This window comes from Talpa occidentalis, unplaced genomic scaffold (assembly GCF_014898055.3).
Source record: "Talpa occidentalis isolate TD23 unplaced genomic scaffold, MPIMG_talOcc4v2.1 talOcc4.7, whole genome shotgun sequence".
In the NCBI taxonomy this organism is placed as follows: Eukaryota; Metazoa; Chordata; class Mammalia; order Eulipotyphla; family Talpidae; genus Talpa; species Talpa occidentalis.
The window spans coordinates 73,083,204-73,104,538 of record NW_023605083.1 but is presented as its reverse complement, the minus strand read 5'-3'; the positions used below and the strand labels follow the sequence as shown (position 1 = coordinate 73,104,538).

Below are 21,335 nucleotides of genomic sequence, written 5' to 3'. Positions count from 1 at the left end.
GATGCTATGCACTATAGGATTTTATTTTAAATTAACTCATGGACAAACCTCCTGCTGCTGCCTCTCTGACATGTTTTACTCTATGGGAGAGACACATTGTTGCCCATTCCAACTATTCATTTTTTTAAATACATGGCCAAAGAAGGGACTTAATATTTAAGCTCTGCATCATTTTATAAGAAACAGTTTTATAAGAAAATATATTTCTTCTTGAGTTTAAAATTGAACATAAATACCTATATCCTTTTCAGCAGTCACAGTCTCCCCACAAGAACATGCCTCTCACAAAGGATCTCCTTCACCCCTCTCCAGGAGAGGAGAAAAGGAATCACAAAAAGAAGTGCCTCATGCAGAACTCCAATTCCTATTTCATGGATTAGCTATGCACAGTAGTAGTATTGTGTGTTGGCTGTTTCACTGTCCTCTACCCAGCCTGCAGGAGGAAAAGCAAGGCTCACAGGAGAATGCCCCTTCAGATGGAAGCAACACTAAGGGCAGACTGAAGCAAGATGAATGAGAAACCATTCCAATAAATGCATTTTAAATTAAAAAAAAAACCTATGGAATATGATAAGACTCTTTAAAGGGCTGGAAATAATCTTGTTCAGGGGAGATCTCTTCTGAAAACTTGGGTGCCAGGAAGATTTCCTGATGCAGGCACCTCTTGAGCTGGGTCTTAGGGAATTCTACAGAAGATAAAACCAAGGGCAAAGTACTGTTGGTATAGGAAATGTGATGCCTTGAAGGCAAGAAACTTTAGGGATACTGAGGGTAAGTTGATAGTAATTTGCATGAAGGTTGTGATAAATTCAGGGGATTAGAGAGAATCATGGGACTGATTGAGGATAAGAACCTGGTATGGAATGGGTCAGAGAGACTCATCAAATGTTACATTTGAATCTGAGTACTAAGTCCCTGGGTCTATTGGGTTCTGTTTGTGCTCTGCCTGAAAATCCTCGGGCCCCTTTCTCCCTGTATGTGCACGTTCCTCCTAAAGGGATTTTTGAGCTTCGATCTTAATTATTCTAAATCTAGTTCCTTATGTTTCCAGTGGACTACTCTCAAATATCTGCAGTCACCTAATTTGCAATATCAAAGATTAGAAGTTCCTCATAGTGCCTATCCCTCCCTACCACTCAGAGGTAGATTGTGAACACTCTCTGGCCTCAGGTTAGGACAACTCTAAGGCTCACCTGACCCTTCAGAGTATTGCACATGAAGACTGAATTGAGTCCATGAGACTAAAATTGTCCCTCCAACTTGGCTTCTTCCTCTTCATGTTTTGCTTCTTCTATGTCCTAACTTGGCTCCTCTGGACAAACTCCCTTTATAAATCTCTTACAAGTGAGTTCTTGCCTCAGGATCCACTTCTGGAGAACCTGCTGTAAGATATTGACCAAGGGCTACTTTAATTTCCCCAGCTATATGCAGAACTGACTCAAAGTTAGACAAGCCCATTAAACATCACTGAGGACCACTTAGATTTAATGGAAGAGCAAGACAAAGTCCAAATTGCAAGGTAAAAGGGAGTAGACAATTTGTTGTTCTTTTAAAAAAAAAATAAGTTATTTATTTATGCATACAAGAACTGGGGTAGGGCCTCCCCAGTGGTGCAGCGGGTTGAGCACAGCCCTGTGAAATTGTCTGCAGCCTCTGCCGAGCAGGTTTGATTCCCAGCCAGCCAGGGAGATACCCACATGATGCAGCAGACCTATCCTGTCACACCTGCTGCTCTCCTCAGCAGTGCTTTTGGTCTGTCTGCCTGTTCTGCTCCCCACTCTGTCTCTGGTGAATCCTCTCACATTCCTGCAGCTCTGGCTGTACCCCAGCTATTGCATAGATAAAAAATAAATCTTTTTTTTAAAAGATTTATTTATTTATTTATACAAGCACTCGGTACAGTCAGAAGAACGGGAAGGTGAGAGTATTCACCAGAGCCAGAGCAGGGAACAGAACAGGCAGACCGACGAAATACACTGCTGAGGGGAGCAGCAGGCAAGACAGGAGAGGTCTGCTGCTCCATGTGGGTAGCTCCCTGGCTGGCTGGGGATGGAACTCATGCTGTAGAGGCTGCAGAAAGCTTCACAGCACTGTGCTTAACCCCTTAAGCCACCAAGGAGGCCCTTGTTCTTTTTAGGTGTCCTGTACTTTTTGAGATTTTTACAATGTTTTGGGTACTTCTGTATCTTTGCATCTTCTCTCACCAAAGCAGAATTCATAGAATTGAGGTTGCCACTCTTGCTGGATGTAAGAATGTGGCCCATGTGGCACCAATTATATCTCCTATACTGTAAATCTGTTTAGAAATAAGCAACTTGGGAAAGAGACCTTCTTGTGGAGCCTTTTTTTAATTTATTGAGTGGGTGACAGTATGGGCTTTAACTTTTTGAGGAGCAGTAGCTGTGAGGAAAATAAAAATCTTTGTTGGAGGGTGGCAGTGATGGTTCCCTGCAGCACTTAGTGGGACAGCATGTGATGGAAACCACTGTGTTACCATGACAGTTATGTGGCCCCAGTTTGGGCATTGTTCCTGGAAATACAATGTCAACCACTTTGGGTCTCTGTCCCTTCCAGTTAATGCCTTTTTAATAAAGTCGTCTGCTGAACATTTGGGGTTAACTTCAATTGCTTGCAAATAATTATTCCTGAGAGAGTTAGAGAATGAGAAATTGTGGCCAGTGTGGACAACCCTTCCAAAGTTACGTGAAAGAAGGAGACACTGCTAGTAGACTATAGTTGCCACTAAGATGGGTCCACAAGATAATTTTCCTTTAGTGTTCATGTACTTCTTTTTCTTGCTTCCATTTTGAATCAGGGATGGTGTGTGTGGGGCAATGGCATACTACAGAAATAATAGTGTTTGCTTGCCAAAGTGAGTTCATAGAAGCATTACTGTTTCTACATAAGATGGTGAATACAAATACAAGGATGGCCTTGCCAGGAAGGAGGCCATTCTTTGTTCGAGACAGAAGAAGGAGGAAATATGATTTCTAGGGTCAAGGATGAGCATAAAGGAAAAGTCTAGAATAATGAGACTTTCATCTCAGCAAGGTAGAGCTCCAGCAAGATAATTGGCAAAGACTGAGGATCCTGGAGTGTGAGTCTATTTTTAAGCTTACTTTTATTTATTTTTGATATTGAGCCAGGCATTGTGCTAGTTCCTTCCTTCCATTATCTCATTTAACCATCATACCACCTCTGTGAGGCATGAACCATTATTTTCCTTAACTTTATAGATGACAACTTGAAAGCTGGTGGAGTTTAAGAACTGAGCAGGTGAACCAGTTCTACTGGGCACCAGAGGGCTCTTCATTACTCTGTACACATGTTGAGTGGTTTACTTAAGAATAACAGTGAGAAATTTAAAAAGTAAGTCACTGTGAGATGAGCCAAAAGAAAAAAAATCTTCAACAAAATACGGGACACTTGACCTTCACAATCCAACTACCAAAATAGTCACAAAGATAAACAGACATATTTCCTACCTGTTTAAAGAGAATTTTTAGTATTCCAGCCAAATATGTCAAGAAACAGAGAGTAATTTTGCAAAATATAATGAAATGTCAGATTCATACTCGAGGCACATTCCAGTGTCTCTGTAGAGCAACCCTCTCAGGGCATTCCATGCAGTGGTTTAAAGAGATCACCTGTATTAATAGTCAATGTTCTTCACTGAAACAACAAAAGTGACTTTTTTCATTGAAAATGTGGACCTGGGCCTCCCTGGTGGTGCAGGCGGTTGAGAGCCGCACTGTGAAGCTGTCCGCAGCCTCTGCAACACAGGTTCGATCCCGGCCAGCCAGCGAGAATTCCACATGGTGCAGCAGACCTCTCCTGTCTCACCCGCTGCTCCCTTCAGACAGTCTGCCTGTTCTGCTTCCCGCTCTGTCTTTGGTGAACTTTCTCACCCTCTCACACATCTGGCCTGTACCCTGGTTCTTGTATAAAAATAAAATAAATCTTTAAAAAAAAAAAAAAAAAAAGAAAATGTGGACCTACATGTCAGCTCTTAGGTAGAATAACTGATTTATTCCATAAGGGGTTAAAGGTAGAAAGTGAAATAATAATGGACTTCTTGTTTTTAAAGGGAGTGTTGACCACATATTTAAAGTTTACAAGAATTTAAAATTTTGTGAGACAGAAGCAATTAAAATTTTGTGAGACAGACAGATCTGTGATAGGTCTGAACCTGTCTAAGAAGATAATATATGCTTAATGAAACCACAAAAATTAGTAAAGGAATGAATTATTCAAGAAGTAACCAGGGCCTCCCCGGTGGCGCAGCGGTTGAGCGCTGGGTTGTGAAGCTGCCCGCGGCCTCTGCGACGCAGGTTCGATCCCCGGCTGCTCCCCGACCACCAGAGGAGGGTCCCACATGGCGCGCAGACCTCTCCTGCCGCCCGCTGCTCCCCTCAGCAGTGTACTTTGGTCCTTCTGCCTGCTCTGCTCCCCGCTCTGGCTCTGGTGAATTCTCTCACCCTCCCGCGCTTCTGACTGTACCCAGTGCATGTATAAACAAACAAACAAACAAACAAATAAATAAAAACATGCCTCTATAAAAAATTATTAAGAAAAAAAAAAAAAAAAAAAAAGAAGTAACCAGGTAAAAAGCAATGCTTCTAGGGGAAGTGGTAAGGATGATCATTATCAGCAAAGCTATTCGATCTAGTTCCCTAAAAATACATAGATTAATTATACTCTCCTTAGTGGAGAGGATATTTCTAAGCGTAAGCACTGTGGAAGAAATCACAAAGAAAAGGTCATAATTTTGACTATATTTTAATTTAAAATGAAAACAATAAAATTGCTAATGATGATTGGAAAGATAGAAATATAGAAATGATAAAATAAGTAAGAGTTAATAATGTGAATATATTGACATCTCTGATGGGACTAGCACCCCAACAATTAAACAAATCACTACCAAGAAAGGAGAATAAAAGTATCAAGCAAATGGAAGAGTTCTCAACCACACTGGTTATCAAAGAAATGAAAATTAAAACAATGCAATGATAATTGTCTTCCAACAAACTGGGGAGCTGGTATGGCTAGTTGGCTGGGGTTCTGAGGGGCAAGTCTCTCACATTATGAAACATAATAAAATTTCATATTATGTATCAGTAATCTGCAAAATTCTTACCATTTGATGGAGCAAGTGTACTTCTGAAACTCTACCCAGATATAATCAGAAAGTAGCAAAAAGATTTATATACAAGGATGTTACTCATATTGTCATTTAAAAATAAATGACATAAAATATAAAATAAAATATAAAATAAATAAAATATAAAATAAAAATAAATGCCATAAAATTATTAGAGAATACTGCAACAATGGATCACACTTTGAGTAACAAATCTTAGAATTCTTTAAGGGACAGCCCAGAACTTCCTACTTGCAAATACCAAAAAAAAAATTTAGAAACAAGTTCAATCATCAGGCATTAGTTAGATGAGTAATATATATCCGATGTTTGGGACCCCACTGTTTGGGGGTTGTAGGGTCATTAGGACATTAACAAATGATATTATCGTCTAGTGCACTCACAGGAGTATGTCCATGCAAGTGCAGCTTTTGATATGAGTGTGTGTATTTTTGTGCATTTGTGGCAAATTTCTCTTTGGAAATTCTTGAGCATTATATTTCACCTTTCCTGATACAGCTGCATTAGTGATAAAAAAAAGAGTAAAACACCAATTTTCCCCATTGTTTTTTTCTTTTACCCTTTCACAGAATTTCTGGTCTGTGCATGTGTGCTCAGTAATAAGAGAAGCAACAGCCTCCTGTGGGCCCTAGAAAGTGCATTATCTAATCTAAAAATAGACAAGAGCCCATTGTCTCATGCAAAAGTAAATCCCACATACTAATCTGGCAGAAATGATCTAGCCTTTTGAAAGATTTATTAGTTCCTGATCTTCTTTTTATGTTTGACTGTTTTTCATTTCATTCTTTCATGGATATATTGAATTCAGCAAGAACTAACTTCTTTGTAAGATATATAAATTTTGGTAATAACCTTGGGGTTTAGGAGACCTCAGAGAAGTGAGGAGGAGAAAAGTAACTGTTATTACAGAGCCTTAGAAGTTCCCAGCAGTGGGTGTGCTGTAAATGTTTTTAACAGCAAAGTCTCAAAAAACAAGAAATCTTGCCTGAGGCTGAGGGAGGCACATAATGGAGAGGGATTGTTAATGGATATGGGTTTCTTTTTCAGTTGATTAACATGTTCTAAACTTGGAGCAAAAACTGGATTAAAGGTATAACTTTTCACATAGCATGACTTCAATGAAGTTGCCATTCAATTGAGGGGCAAGGAGTAAGCAAAAATATTTGTAAGTTTGAGAATATCTAAGAAAATAACCTGTGTGTGATTACTAGCACGCGGAACTGACTGAAGCTAGTAGATTAGAAATCTCCTAAGTTTCTGAGAACCTTTTATTGCCAAAGAAACCCTGAGCCCAAATGACAAATAAAAAATTATTTGTCTGTTCGTGCTTTAAAACATCCTTCAGATCTCTGAACCTACACCATCAGGAAGCTGGACAGCTTGCAAGTGACACTCCCCAGTGCCCAGTTCTGGTGTGCCTGGGGAAGAGAATGGACTAAGATTCTCAGAGGATGAAGCCAGGGTGTTCGGGAGGACAACAGTGGACTGAGGATTTCTTATACAAAACAGGACCACCATGAACCTCTTCCAGACCTGACAAAAAGGATTACATGTCACCCAGAGATCCCGAACTTTGAACCAGAGGCAGCAACTGATGAGAACTGAAATTGTTCTCAGTGAGTGTGGAGGAAGAAGGGGTGACTGCAATGCTGGTCAGTGGCAGAGGCTGCTACAGGTCACAACAACCCCTTTCCTTTCCTACTGGGTACAAAGAGTATGCATCCCAGAAACCTTGCATCTATGTGGCCACAGAATTGAGTTCTTGGCAAGGGAATGTGAGTGGAAATGATTCATGTCATTTGCCTGCTGATGAGGATAAGAGGAAAAAGATCTCACTCTTCATCTGCAGGTAGAATCATAAGCTAGAAGGATTCTGAGTTTCTCAGGACCCCATGGAATGCCATCTAATGGGGCATTGGACTTTGATATAGGCAGGACTTTGATATGGGTGGGAAACAAACTTGAATTGCACTGGGTCACTGAGAAATCAGTTTTTTTCTGTTCAAGCGATTAGGTATTACCTTAGTAAAAACAATCATTATTAGTTCCATTTTATAGATGAATAAATGGGAGAAATTACAGACTTATTCAGGATGATTTATTAAGTAAAAGGATATCTAGTGGTATAGCCTGAGTTTTTAATCAATGTGCTATACTGTTTCTCAGATCAGGCTTCCAGATCCTGTCTTCCTCCCTCTCTTTTCTGGATGTTCTAAGTTTACACACATTTTTTCAGAACTGTACCCAATATAGCAATTTAGAGGTTGAGCGCTGGGCTGCGAAGCTGCCGGTGGCCTCTGCAGCACTAGTTTGATCCCCGGCCCCTGGCAAGGGGCCCGCATGGTGTGCTGACCTCTCCTGCCGTGCGCTGCTCCCCTCAGCAGTGTACTTCGTCTGCCAGTTCTGTTCCCCACTCTGGCTCTGGTGAATTCTCTCACCCTGCCGCACTTCTGATTGTATCCAGTGCTTGTATAAATAAAAAAATAAATAAATGTTAAAAAAAAAGTATCTAAAAAACAAACAAACACAAAAGAATAAATACAGATTTATTTCCAAAATGACAGCACCAATTTACATTCCCATTACAATATATTATGGTTCCTCTTTCTCCAGATCCTCTTCAACACTTCTTGTTAGAAGTCTTTTTGATGTATACCATTTTCACTGGTCTGTAATGATGCCTCACTGTAGTTTTGACTGTATTCTCCTTATTAGAAGTGTGTACTTTTTTTCCCATATCTGTTGACCTCTATATTCTCCTCATAAATTGTCGATTCATATTTGCTGTGCATTTTTCATCGAGTTGCTTGTTTATGAAGTTGAATGTATTCTTTGTATATCTTGGATATTAATTCCTTGTCTGTTGTGTGGTTTGTGAGTATTTTAATCTGCTGATATGTGCCTTTGCTGTGTAGAAGTTTTTAAATTTATTTTTGCTTTTATTTTCCTTGTGTGAAGGGTCAAATCTCCAGTGACATCTCAATCTCTAATGTCATGAAATGTATTGCCAATTCTTTCTTCTATGTGTTTTACCACTGCAGTCTTATCTGGAACCCTAAATCATCTTGAATTTATTTCTAGAATTTAGAGGGTCATTCAACTTCATCCTTTTATATGTGATTATCCAGTTTTCCCAGAACTATTTTTTGAAGAGACTTTATTCAGTGTAGGGTCATAGCTCCGTGGTTGAATATTTATATTTGAATGGATTTATTTCTGGACTTTTGATTCTGTTTCTTTGATTGATGTATGTATTTTATCCTAAGACTTTTTTTTTTTTTTTTCCTTTTTCTGGTTTTATTTATTTATTTTTTTAACGATTTCTTTATTTATTTATATAAGCACTGAGTACAGTTAGAAGCACGGGAGGGTGAGAGAATTCACCAGAGCCAGAGCAGGGAACAGAACAGGCAGAGTGACGAAATATACTGCTAAGGGGAGCAGCGAGCACAGAAGGAGAGGTCTGTTGCACCATGTGGGACGCTCTCCGGGGGCAGGGGATCGAACCAGTGCTGCAGAGGCTGTGGGCAGCTTCTCAGTCCAGCGCACAACCGCTGCGCTAAAGTCTAAATTGTTGTAGAGCAACCCCGATACAAAACAGGGTGCCTGACTGTGGGTCCTCACCCTCACGCTTAAAAGGACTTAGCAAAGCTCTACTGCAGGCACACGCGAAAGGTTAATAAAAGGTTTATTTACAAGGGAAGGGCAAATGAGGAAATGTACAGCTCAGGGAGAAAAGTGGGAGACAAAGTTTTAAATGACTCCTACCTGATCCGCCAATCAGGAACCCCAAATGGCGCTCTGAGAGCTGGCTGCAAGCCAGGAGCCGTGAAGCCAGGAGGCGAGTGACAGCGAGCCCCTCAAGGCCCACGTGTTTGGTTTTTATACCCAACCTGCCTGCTTAACTCCACCCTCAGGTCCCAGCCACCCTCCCTTTGGTGGTGATGGGATTTGTCTTTCCCAATGTCTTGATGGCTTTAGTCTGGACTGGGAGTTGAGTCCACAAAGCCTGTATGGGATTAACTCAGGACAGCATTTCTCCCTAACAAAATCAGATAACCTTATGCTTCCATTTTTCTTGGTTTTCTAAGAATTACCTTAGTTATTCAGGGTATTTTATGGTTTCATATAAATTTTGGTATTTTTTGTATATTTCCTTGAAGAATATGATCTGGGTTTTAATGGGAATTGCATTAAATTTCTACACGTATAACTTTTGGTAAAAAGTCATTTAGACTATATTGACTCTCCCATCCATGAACATAGAATATCTTTTGCCTCATTCTAGACTTTTTTTTTTACAGTGTATTTTATTTTTTTAAGATTTATTTATTTATTCATAGAAGAACTGGGGTACAGGCCAGAGGTGTGGGGCATGAGAGGCTTCACCAGAAACAGAGTGGGGAACAGAACAGGCAGATTCACTGAAATACACTACTGAGGGGAGCAGCGGGCGAGTCAGGAGAGGTCTGCTGTGCATGTGGGTAGCTCTCTGGCCGGGGATCGAACTTGCGCTGCAGCGGTTGCGGATAGCTTCACAGGTTGTGTCTTAACCCCTAGCGCCACCAGGGAGGCCCTCATTCTAGACTTTTAATAGCACCTGGTAATTTTCATTGTTTAACTCCTTCTCCAAATTGGTTAAGTTCATTCCTAGGTATTTAATTATTTTTAATGCATTTGCAAATAGAATTGTTTTCTTATTTCTTTTCCATCCCACTTATTATTTGTATATGAAAATGTAGTAGATTTTTCTGTGTTAATTTTGTAATATGCCACTTCACTGTATTCATTTGTTTCTAATAGCATTTTGGTGGAGTCTTGGAGTTTTCCTTATATAACATGAAAGTCTTCTTTTAAAGACTTGATAAAATTCACTGTAAGTCTTCTAGGCTTTCTTCAAGAAAAGAAACCCTTTCTTCAAGATTATTGAATCTGTTACTATGCAGTTTTTCATAGTATCTCCTATGCTCCTTTGTAGTTCTATATCTGTAGTAATTATCTTCTTTCATTTCTAATTCTAATGTTTAAAGTTTTCTCTTTTTTATTAGCCTGCCTAAAATTTTATCAAATTTGAACCAACTCTTAGTTTCATTGATCTTTTGTGCAGTTTTTGAATTCTATTTCACTTATTTCTACTCTAATTTTTAATAATTTTCTTCCTTCTGCTGACTTCTGGTTTTATTTGTTCTTTTTTTCATGTTGCTTTAGGTGTAATATTAATTTTTTAAATGTAGACCTTTATTGCAATTAACTTCCATCTTAAAACTGCTTTTGTTGCATCCCATAAATTCTGACCAGCTGCCTTTATTTTCATTAGTCTCAGGTTCTTTTTAAATTTCTGTTCAACCCAATCTTTACTGAGCAACATGTTATTTAATTTCCATGTGTTTAGATTTTTTTAGTTTTATAAGTATATTTCTAGCTTTATGGTACTATTATTAGAAGAAATGCATACTATTATTTCAATCTTCATAAGTTTGTTAACAATTGACTTATATCCCAATTTATGACCTATTCCTGAAGAATGTCCATGTAAACTTTTTAATTTTTTTTTTATAGAGGCATGTTTTATTTATTTTATTTATTTGTTTGTTTGTTTTGTTTATACGTGCACTGGGTACAGTCAGAAGCTCGGGAGGGTGAGAGAATTCACCAGAGCCAGAGCGGGGAGCAGAGCAGGCAGAAGGACCAAAGTACACTGCTGAGGGGAGCAGCGGGCGGCAGGAGAGGTCTGCGGCCATGTGGGACCCTCCTATGGTGGCCGGGGAGCAGCTTGGGATCGAATCGGCGCCGCAGAGGCCGCGGGCAGCTTTGCAACCCAGCGCTCAACCGCTGCGCCACCGGGGAGGCCCATGTCCATGTAAACTTGAGAAAAATATATATGCTTTGGTTTTGGGGTAGAATTTTCTGTAGAAGTCATTAAGCATATTTAATATAGCTGATCATTTAAGGTTATTGTTTACTTGTCTTTAACTTGTTATTAATCTGTCCATAGTTGTAAGAGTAATGTTAAAATCCCATACTGTTATTGCATTGTTGTCAATATCTCTCTTTAATTCTATTAGTAATTGTTTTTTATAATTTAATGCTCTATAATATGGTTCATATATAATTGTTATATCTTCTTGTCATATAGGCCCTTAACTATTATATAATGTCCTTCTCTATCGCTTATTACTTTTGTTAACTGGAAATATATTTTATTTGGTATAAGTATGGCTGCTCCTTCCTCTTTTTGTTTTTTTTTTGCTTCCTCTTCTTGATTACAATTTTCTTTAGTATTGTCTTTCAGTGTTTTACTTTAAACTTGTGCTTAACTTTTGTAATGAGTTTCCTGTAAACAACAAAAGGTTAAATTGTGTTTCATGATCCATTCAGTCACTCTATACCTTTTAATTGATGAATTCAATATGTTTACATATAAGGTGATTTTGAAATATCTATATCTATTGCCTATTTTAGAAACTTTATATTTATTTATTTATTTATTTATTTTTTTTAGAGGCATGTTTTATTTATTTGTTTGTTTGTTTTGTTTATACATGCACTGGGTACAGTCAGAAGCGCAGGAGGGTGAGAGAATTCACCAGAGCCAGAGCGGGGAGCAGAGCAGGCAGAAGGACTGAAGTACAATGCTGAGGGGAGCAGCGGGTGGCAGGAGAGGTCTGCGCGCCATGTGGGACCTTCCTCTGGTGGCCGGGGAGCAGCCGGGGATTGAACCGGCGCCGCAGAGGCCACAGGCAGCTTCGCAACCCAGCGCTCAACCGCTGCGCCACCGGGGAGGCCCTATATTTATTTTTGACATCTTTTCATTTTGTTTGGGTTTTATCTCTATACTTTATTTTCTTTTTTTTTGTAAATAAAACTTTTATTTTTTATTTTTTTTAAGATTTATTTTATTTGTGAATACAAGAGCTGGGGCACAGGCCAGAGGTGTGTGTGTGGGGGGGGGGGCGGTGAGAGGATTCACCAGAGACAGAATGGGGATCAGAACAGGCAGATCGACTGAAGCACACTGCTGAGAGTGTTGTAGAGCAGCCCTGATATAAAACGGGGTGCCTGACTGTGGGTCCTCACCCTCACACTTAAAAGGACTTATCAATGCTCTACTGCAGGCACATGCGAAAGGTTAATAAAAGGTTTATTTACAAGGGAAGGGGAAATGAGGAAATGTACAGCTCAGGGAGAAAAGTGGGAGACAAAGTTTTAAATGACTCCTACCTGATCCGCCAATCAGGAATCCCAAAATGGCACTCTGAGAGCTGGCTGCGAGCCAGGAGCCCTGAAGCCAGGAGGGGAGTGATAGAGATCCACCCCAAGGCCCATGTGTTTGGTTTTTATACCCAACCTGGCTGCTTATCTCCACCCTCAGGTCCCAGCCACCTTCCCTTTGGTGGTGATGGGATTTGTCTTTCCCAATGTCTTAATGGCTTTAGTCTGGACTGGGAGTGGAGTCCACAAAGCCTGTATGGGATTAGCTCAGGACATTATTTCTCCCTAACAAGAGGAGCAGCGGACGAGCCAGGAGAGGTCTGCTGCACCATATGGGTATCTCCCTGGCTGCCCCGGGGATTGAACTCATGCTGCAGAGGCAGTGGACAGCCCCATTGGCCATGCCCCAAGCCCCTGCGCCACCAGGGAGACTCTATCTCTATTCTTTTATGTGTTACTTTTATTGATTTTTGTTTGTAAGTTGTACTTTGGTTTATATGTGATGGTCTACATTTGTGCCCTATTGAATTATTTGTTTAAGATTATTGAATGTTAAATAAGGGTAACAGTGGGTGAGGCAGAAGTCTGCTATGCCATGTGGGTAGCTCCCTGGCCAGGGATTGAATCCTGCTCCGCAGGCTGTGGATAGCTTCACAGTTTTGTGCTTAACCCCTTGTGCCACCAGGGAGGCCCTGATCTCAAAATTGTAACGGTATACATTTTTTTTTAATTATTATTTTTTTTTTTTAAAGATTTATTTATTTATACAAGCACTGGGGTATAGGCTAGAGGCGCGGGAAGGTAAGAGAATCCACCAGAGACAGAGCACAGAGCAGAACAGGCAGACGGACTGAAATACACTGCTGAGGGGAGCAGAGGGCGAGATAGGAGAGGCCTGTCGCGTCATGTGGGAATCTCCCCAGGTTGGGCAGGAATCAAACCTGTGGCACTAGGCTGCGGACAGCTTCACAGCGCTGTGCTCAACCCACTGTGCCACTGGGGGGGACCCCTAATGGTATACATTTTTACTCTCTTCTTCCACCACATTGTATAATTTTGGTATGTACTTTTATTTTATTTTACTTTATTTTAAAGAGGTATGCATTTTTATTTATTTATTTGTTTGTTTGTTTGTTTGTTTGTTTATACGTGCACTGGGTACAGTCAGAAGCTCTGGAGGGTGAGAGAATTCACCAGAGCCAGAGCGTGGAGCAGAGCAGGCAGAAGGACCGAAGTACACTGCTGAGGGGAGCAATGTTTTTGTGTCTTTTGGGTAGATCCCTAGGAGTGGAATTACCGGGTCATACGGTAGCTCCATTTTTAGTAGACTGAGGAACCTCATATAATAATTAAAACAGTTTGTTATAGGAACAAAAACAGACACACAGTCCAATGGAACCAAATAGAGAGCCCCAAAATAAAGCCACACTTACATGGACAACTAATCTTTGACAAAGGCGCAAAGAATATGCAATGGAACATGGACGGTTTGTTCAATAAATGGTGCTGGGAAAACTGGACCACCACATGCAAAAAAATGAAACTAGACTACTACCTCTCACCATGCACAAAAATCAACTCAAAATGGATAAAAGAACTGGACATAAGACCTGTAACCATAAAATACATAGAGGAAAATATAGGTAAAACACTACAAGACATACATTGCAATAACATATTTAAAGACTCATCACCCAAAGCAAAGAAAGTCAAGGACAAGTAAATACCTGGGGTTACATCAAACTGAAAATCTTCTGCACAGCCAAAAAGACATTAACCAAAACAGAGAGATGCCCCCCTAACTGGGAAAAGATTTCTGAACTCCATGCAGCTGATAAGGGACTGATCACAAAGATCTACAAAGAATTCGCAGGACTCAACAAAAACAAAATAAACAATCCAGTCAAGAAATGGGCAGAAGAACTTAAAAGACATTTCTCCAGGGCCTCCCCGGTGGCGCAGCGGTTGAGCGCTGGGTTGCGAAGCTGCCCGCAGCCTCTGCGGCACCGGTTCGATCCCCGGCTGCTCCCCGGCCACCAGAGGAGGGTCCCACATGGCGCGCGGACCTCTCCTGCCGCCCGCTGCTCCCCTCAGCAGTGTACTTCGGTCCTTCTGCCTGTTCTGCTCCCCGCTCTGGCTCTGGTGAATTCTCTCACCCTCCCACGCTTCTGACTGTACCCAGTGCATGTGTGGACGAAACAAAACGAACAAACAAACAAATAAATAAATAAAAAACATGCCTCTATTAAAAAAAAAAAAAAAAAAAAAAAAAAAGACATTTCTCCAAAGAGGAAATGCAAATGGCCAACATGCATATGAAAAAATGTTCAACATCCCTTATCATCAGGGAAATGCAAATCAAAACCACATTGAGATACCACCTTACACCGGTAAGAATGGCACATATCAAAAAAACAAACAACAACAAATGTTGGTGAGGATGTGGTGAAAAAGGAACTCTCCTACATTGTTGGAGGGAGTGCAAACTGGTCCAACCTCTGTGGAAAGCTGTCTGGAGTATGTTGTTATTTTACAGTAGTTCTATTAGTACTTCTTTCCAGGTCAGCTTGGTAGTGATGTATTTTTAATTTTTATTTTTTTTCAATAAAGTTCCTTATCCCTCCTTCAGCCTTGAATTATTGTCTGATTGGAGAAAGTATTTTAAATTAGAAATGCTTTTCTCTTCAGGCTTTGTAAATTTACTGCCATTCAAAGTACGGATCATTTTTATAATTAGAAGACTGAAAATCAGGATATAAAATTTTGAAAATCCCATAGTTTTACATTTATATGTAAACATATATAAATAACAAAATACTAGAAGCAGCTATATGTACAGATTGGTATAATTCTATCTGAATGGTACATATGTTGGTGATTTTCCTTCCTATTTTCTTTTTCTTTTTTTTTTTAAAGATTTAATTATTTATGAATACAAGAACTGGGGTACAGGCCAGAGAGGCGGGGTGTGAGAGGATTCACCAGAGACAGAGTGGGGAACAGAACAGGCAGATTGACTGAAATATACTGTTGAGGGTAGCAGCAGGGTAGACAGGAGAGGTCTGCTGTGGCATGTGGGTTGCTCCCTGGACAGCCGGGGATCAAACTCATGCTGCAGAGGCTGCGGATTGCTTCATAGTGCATTGCTTAACCCCTTGCGCCACAGGGAGGTCCTTATTTTTCTTTTTCCACCAAGTTTTATGAGCATACTTTTCTTTTAAAATCTATTTTTTAAAAGAATGCATTGTATGTACATGACAAAATTTTAAACGATAATTCCTAAGCTATTTTTAACTTTTCAACTTTTTAAAGATAAGTTGAAACCTTAAGTGACCTTTGTGTATGTGTATTGTATTGGAATAATTTAAAGTAAGCTGTAATACTTTTTTTTTTTTTTACAAATCACAAGAATCACCACGTTGTCTGATGCCTTGTCCAAAAAAATCAACAATCCATCAAATCTGTTTTTTCATTGTCAATGAGTATGGTTTTAGAGGATAAAAGAACATTAATTTTTAAATAACCATGGGTCAGGTCCAGGCTTCAGAATAGAATTCCAACCTTCCATTTTAGAGAAGCAAATGCCCTTTAACATGTGTTCTCTGGGTTGATCAGATCATTAATTTTGGTTTAGCAATGTCTTAGCCAAAAAAAAAAAAAGTGGTGACTTGAATTTTAATTTAGTGTATTAACATTTCTTCATTTTCTTTTGGGGAGTGGTAACTTTTAAGGAGCTAATGAAAAGGAATTCTGATCTTTGTTTCTAATTAATTTTCTCCATTCTCATTTGTATTTTATTTGTGAAGGTCTTTGCTAAGCTTCATCTGAATGAAATAAGATTTCCCCAGGAACATGGATACTTATTCATTATTTCAAATCTACTTATGATAGAAAGTTGCATGGAGTAGGAAAACTTGGAATTAATGTGGTTGTGCATGTGCATTCTGTATCCCAATGAGCTCTTCTAATTAAAAATTGCTTTGTATAATGACTAAGCACTTAAGAAGAAAGTACAAAATTACTTGAAACCTGCACATTGCATTACTTGCTCCAATTTGCACCTTTCATTTAGTTTTTTTGTTGACATCCCAGAAATTAGAATCTTTCCATAAATGAAGTTCTCCTTTTAAGAACCCTTAGGCCACTTTTCCAAAGTTTCAGCAAAAAGCAACCTTTGCAATCTGAAGCCATTCTCCGGATTTTGCACTAACTATAACTACCACCCCGGGGCTGGAGAATTCTTTTCCTTTAACTAAAGATATGTCATTACTTAAGCTTCCCCAAGGCATGTGTGACATAAAATGGTAGGTCTTTTATGAAAATGTGGTGATTATTGCTGAAGCATTGCTTTTGGTTCTTTTGATTACTGCAGTTCTGTGTTTGCTCAGCTGCAGAGGTCAAATGACTTTTTCTTCCAGAAGTTAATCATTTATGACAAATTTACTTGCTAATACATACACATGTCCTTGGTTTTGTTGACTAGCTGGAGAAGTACAAGAGCACATTTGACTCTTTCAAACTTCTCATATTTTTCAATGTACTTTTTTCCTGTTTCATACATTAAATACTTCTGCTTCTTATCACCTTCTCATCTGTTTTTCTTTCTACTCTCCCCTTTTCCTCATTTGTCAATTAAGGGCCCAGAAATTAACTTTACCTGCTGGGGCACATCAGGACTCAAGCACAGATTTTCTGAGGAAGCTTAGCTCTAAGAATCTGCTCTAGGTCCTACCAGTGTGTTTGTTCACAATGTCCAATATTGTAAAAGACACACATGTAGGATAGTTTAGCCTTATCTTTTTATTAGGTACATCCCTCCTCATGTGAATGAAGTTTGAGGAGCTGTGAAAACTTATGGAACCATCTTAATGAAAGTAGAATACATTTATATTGAATACATGACACTCATGACAAGGTAGTAGAATACATTTATACTGTTACCACTCATGTCAAGGTACAGTTCAGTTATTGGGGCTGTCTACACAGAAGAATGACCCATTCTGCTATTCTCCTGGCTTAGAAACATGAAGGGGCAGACCCTGGTGCCTGGCACCCTAGTTTGTGGGAGATACAGAGAAGCATATTCTAAAGGGACTATAACCAAGATGAAAAAGCATACATTGTACAAAAATGAAAAACGATGTAAAAATATATATAAAATAAAATATTAAAAAAACTGGCAAACCCCCTAAAAAAACAAAATGCACATACAACAGTATATTTTAATGATATTCAATGTGAAAAGTTCACTGATATAGTTCCAGATTCTATCATGCAATTAATATTTAATAACTATATATTTTTTTGATTTTGGTGTGATATCAAAGAAGAACATCCACAATTATCTGAAAAGTCTATTAAAGTATTTTCCCATATTCAACCACAAAAAAAGGGTATAGAGACTGAAGTCAATGTGAACAAAAAGTTCTTTTGTAGAGATCATTTATGAAGAAAATTTGATAAAAATCTTTCCAAATTTAACAACAATCCTTTAAAAACTTTATCAATAACAATTGTGTTGCTGAGTTTTCTAAGCTATCAATTAAAAAATTGCGTCAATACACGCTACTGATTGGGAGAAAATTTTTGCACACAATAATAATGATAAGGTATTGATCACAAAGATCTACAAAGAGCTGATGAAACTCGACAAAACAACCCAGTCAAAAAATGGGCAGAAGATGTAAAAAGACACTTTTCTAAAGAGGAAATGCAAATTGCCAATAGGCATATGAAAAAATGTTCAATATCGCTTGTAATCAGGGAAATGCAAATCAAAACCACAATGAGATACCATGTTACACCAGTGAGAATGGCACATATTAAAAAAAAACTAGCAAAAAAAATGTTGGCAGGGATGTGGAGAAAAAGGAACTCTCCTACATTGCTGGTAGGAAGGCAAATTGGTCCAACAATTGTGGAAAGCTGTATGGAGTTTCCTCAAACTGCTAAAAATGGGGCTTCCATATGATCCAGCAATTCCACTCGTAGATATCTATCCAATTAATACAAAAACATTAATTCAAAAGGATACCTGCACCCCTATGTTTATTGCAGCACTATTTACAATAGCTAAGCTATGGAAACAACCCAAATGCCCCAAAATTGATGACTGGATCAAGAAGATGTGGTATATATACACCATGGAATATTACTCAGCAATCAAAAAAGATAAACCCCTGCCATTTTCAGAGATATTGATAGAGTTGAAATAAGCCAGAAAGACAAAGAAAAATATTGGATAATTTCACTTATAGGAGGAATATAGGGGAACCAAGCAAGGGATCAAGAAAAAAAATAGCTATAATAAAGTAAAACTCAAAATCAACAGGCAACTATAAACCAGAGACATTCTGTAGTGGGGGTGAAGGGAGAAGGATCAAAACGGGGGTGGAAAGAGCACAAGAGACTGTGGTGATGGCATGCGGGTTAATTGGTGGTGGGAATTTCATGGGGACTATACCCAAGATGAGAAAGCATACATTGTATAAAAGTGAAGAATGATGTAAAAAATATATAAAATAATTTAAAAATATGTGAAAGAGATGTGAAGAGACAAGGAATATGCAGCCAAATATGCAGGAGGGAAAACATTATTGAGCGGTATTAGGACTTTATTATTTTTAATTTGTTTTTATACTATTTCCCCCCTGGATTTTATGATGTTTGGGATATTTGTCAGTTTTCCAAATTTTACATTTTGTTGTGATTTCTGTTTTTTTCTGCATGATACCCAATTTTGTATATTTTTTTAAAAAAAGGAATCCTGATGTTGTGTGAGTTTTGGAGACCTCAAACTCTAGATCTATTCCTCATCCCAACAGGCTGAAACCACCATAGTACTTCTTAACATATATATATTTTTTAAAGGTAGCTTCTAAATCAGTTAGTATCAACTTAGAAGTTAAAACTTTGAAGGCAAAATTCCTGCTCTTCATCTTTCTGGTCTGTGTTGTCCCACGGCATTTGTAACCAAGATACTTGAGCCTAAAGGCAAGTTCATCGGTATTGGAAACTGCTATTCTGAATCCACACTCATATTTTTCTGGGCTTTATAAAACAAGCTTTCAGCTTAAAGGACATCCTTTTCCAAATGTTATACTGGCACTGGAAATCTCTGACAATATAAAGCAACTTTCCATAGGAAAGAAGTCATCATGTCATAGTGTTGTAGAGCAACCCCGATACAAAACGGGAGAGACAAATATTATACTGCTAGTCCTGCAGAACTAGTGCGCTTATGGTGACCAACGCAAGGAATGTTACTTTGGGCTGGTCAACCGCGGGTGTAACTTGGAAACCACGCTGGGCGCCAAACTGTTGTAGAGCAACCCCGATACAAAACGGGGTGCCTGACTGTGGGTCCTCACCCGCGCGCTTTAAAGGACTTATTAATGCTCTACTGCAGGCACACGTGAAAGGTTAATAAAAGGTTTATTTACAAGGGAAGGGGAAATGAGGAAATGTACAGCTCTGGGAGAAAAGTGGGAGACAAAGTTTTAAATGAGTCCTACCCGATCCGCCGATCAGGAATCCCAAAATGGCGCTCTCAGAGTTCGCCGCCAGCCAGGAGCGGTGAAGCCTGGAGGCGAGCGATCGCGAGCCAGAGAGACCCCAAGGCCCACGTGTTTGGTTTTTATATCCAACCTGGCTGCCCAACTCCACCCTCAGGTTCCAGCCACCCTCCCCTTGGTGGTAATGGGATTTGTCTTTCCCAATGTCCTGATGGCTTTAGTCTGGAGTGGGGGTGGGGTCCACAAAGCCTGTATGAGATTATCTCAGGACATCCTTTCCCCCTAACAGTAGGACTAATTTGAATGAATTTTTTTTTAAAGATTTGTTTATTTATACAAGAACTGGGCTACAGGCCATAGGGTTGGAGGGGTGCGAGGATTCACCAGAGACAGAATGGGGAACAGAATAGGCAGATTGAGTGAAATACACTGCTGAGGGAAGCAGCAGGCGAGTCAGGAGAGGTCTGCTGCACTATGTAGGTATCTCCCTGGCAGGGGCTTGAATTCGTGCTGCAGTGGCTGGAGGTAGCTTCATAGATTGCGTCTTAACCCCTTGCGCCACCAAAGAGGACCTAATTTGACTGAGTCTTTTTTTAAAAAAATATTTTATTTTTATATAGACGAACTGGTCTACAGAGGTGCAGGGAGGTGAAATGATTCGCCAGAAACAGTGGGGAGCAGAGCAGGCAGATCTACTGAAATACACTGCTAAGGGGAGCAGCGGGGGGAGTCAGGAAAGGTCTGCTGCACCTTGTGGGTCGGCTCCCTGGCAGGGGATTGAACTCATGCTGCAGTGGCTACCAATATCTTCACAGTGCTGAGACTTAACCCCTTTGTGCCACCAGAGAGGCCCCTAATTTGACTGAATATTAAGGACAGTAAGTGGGCACAAGTAAAATAGGTGTTTTTGTCTCCTAACAGTTCATAATACCCTGTGACATGGGGAAAATGCAAGCAGCATGTTTCAAAGGGGATAATTGTGTTATGTGCCAGGTATGGTTCCCAGAGGAAGGTGTACGCTGTTGAGATGGGACTTGTCTGGCACTTGGTAGCTATGACTGGGGGAATAACACACTAATTGGGCCTTATCAGGGAGAGGGGATCTTCTCATGGGCAAGGAACCTTCTGGTGCCACTTATAAATAGGCCCCAAAGAATAAATTATTTGGGATAAAATATAAAGGAATTCAGATCTGACTCTATTGTGGTTCTCAAACTTTAGCACCTGTAGTGCCTAGAGGCCTTGTTAAAATAAGTTTTGGGCCCCACCTTCAGAGTTTATGATTCAATAGGTCTTGGACAGGCTTGAGAATTTCTTTATTTTTTTTGATAATTTCCATTTCCAACAAATTCCCAGGTGATGCTGATGCTGTTGTGCAAGTTATACACTAGAGGTTGAATCTGAATTGCTCCTGCTATTTTTTATTCAGAACATGCTATAGCAAG

General features: G+C 39.6%; 1 pseudogene; it reads left to right on the top strand.

The window, feature by feature from the left end:
* The first annotated feature begins 275 nt into the window (after positions 1 to 275).
* LOC119231824 (40S ribosomal protein S27-like) lies at positions 276 to 492 on the top strand (annotated as a pseudogene).
* Positions 493 to 21,335: the final 20,843 nt, after the last annotated feature.